At 42.9% G+C, this 1,231-nt stretch overlaps 1 protein-coding gene across 2 annotated transcripts in view; it reads left to right on the top strand.

The window, feature by feature from the left end:
- LOC106879078 (E3 ubiquitin-protein ligase PDZRN3-B) overlaps positions 1–1,231 on the top strand; it is a 768,027-nt gene that overhangs the window by 5,682 nt on the left and 761,114 nt on the right. The window lies entirely within an intron of this gene.

The raw sequence follows: 1,231 nt of genomic DNA on the forward strand, positions 1-1,231 counted from the left end.
CACACACACACACACACACACACACACACACACACACATATATATATATATATATATATATGTGTGTGTGTGTATATATAGGAATTTTACTTTCTCCACTCTGCTTGTTAATAAAACAGGGAGGTATGAGAGCGAGAGCGTGTGTATGTGTACACACACACACACACACATTCTTTCTCTCTCTCACACACACATACACACACACACACTCTTCCTCTCACTCTCATATACACACACTCTTTTTCTCTCCCTCTCTCTTCCTCTCTCTCTTTCCCTCTCTCTTTTTCTCTTTCTTTCTTTTTTTCTCTTTCTCTCTCTCTCACACATACACGCTCACACACATACACGCTCACACACAAACACACACATGTTCACTTATACACACACACATAAACGCGCACTCATACACACACATGTTCACTTATACACACACATAAACGCGCGCTCCTACACACACATGTTCACTTATACAAAACACACACATAAACGCGCGCTCATACACACACATGTTCACTTACATACATACACACACACACGTGCCTATGTGTTTATCCATTGCAAGTCTATATACGCATACGTGTGCGCGGCGGAATATATGTCTTTAAGTTTGTCAGTCGGCAGAGATGCTATGGCGTTGGACAGAATGCTCCGCAATATTTATTTATTCCGGCTGCCTGCGCACTGAGTCCAAATTCTGCAGAGACCAGCTTTTGCATTCCGTCTTTTCACGCTCCATAAATGATATATCAACACCATTGTTGGTGCAGTGCTCTCACCCTCCAGCTGGTACATTTTCAACATTCCGGTGGATCAACGTTGGGATGTCTATGCCTGCTTGCGACTGCACCGGCGCCTAAAACAATTGCGGAAAACTCCTTGCTTGGGAGTGACGGCTATGATTTCTTTTGGTTTTCTTTAAGGGAAGTGGTGCATGTGATGGAGTCTGTATGAGCACTCATGTTTATAAGGCTCGCCTTATAACCCCTAAATAATCCCTACACATTTCTTTCGGTAAATTTTCAGATTAACACCCGCACGATTTTCACTAGGGTGTTAGGGTGGGAATTCCGTCCCTAACCCTAACCCTAAAACCCTAACCCTAAAACCCTAACCCTAACCCTAAAACCCTAACCGTAACACCCTAGTGAAAATCGTGCGGGTGTTAATCTGAAAATTTACTTTTCTTTCTCCTTCCGATTTTTTCCGTTTTCTCTCCATTTTTCTCCCTCTC

This window comes from Octopus bimaculoides, chromosome 5 (genome assembly GCF_001194135.2).
Source record: "Octopus bimaculoides isolate UCB-OBI-ISO-001 chromosome 5, ASM119413v2, whole genome shotgun sequence".
Lineage (NCBI taxonomy): Eukaryota > Metazoa > Mollusca > Cephalopoda > Octopoda > Octopodidae > Octopus > Octopus bimaculoides.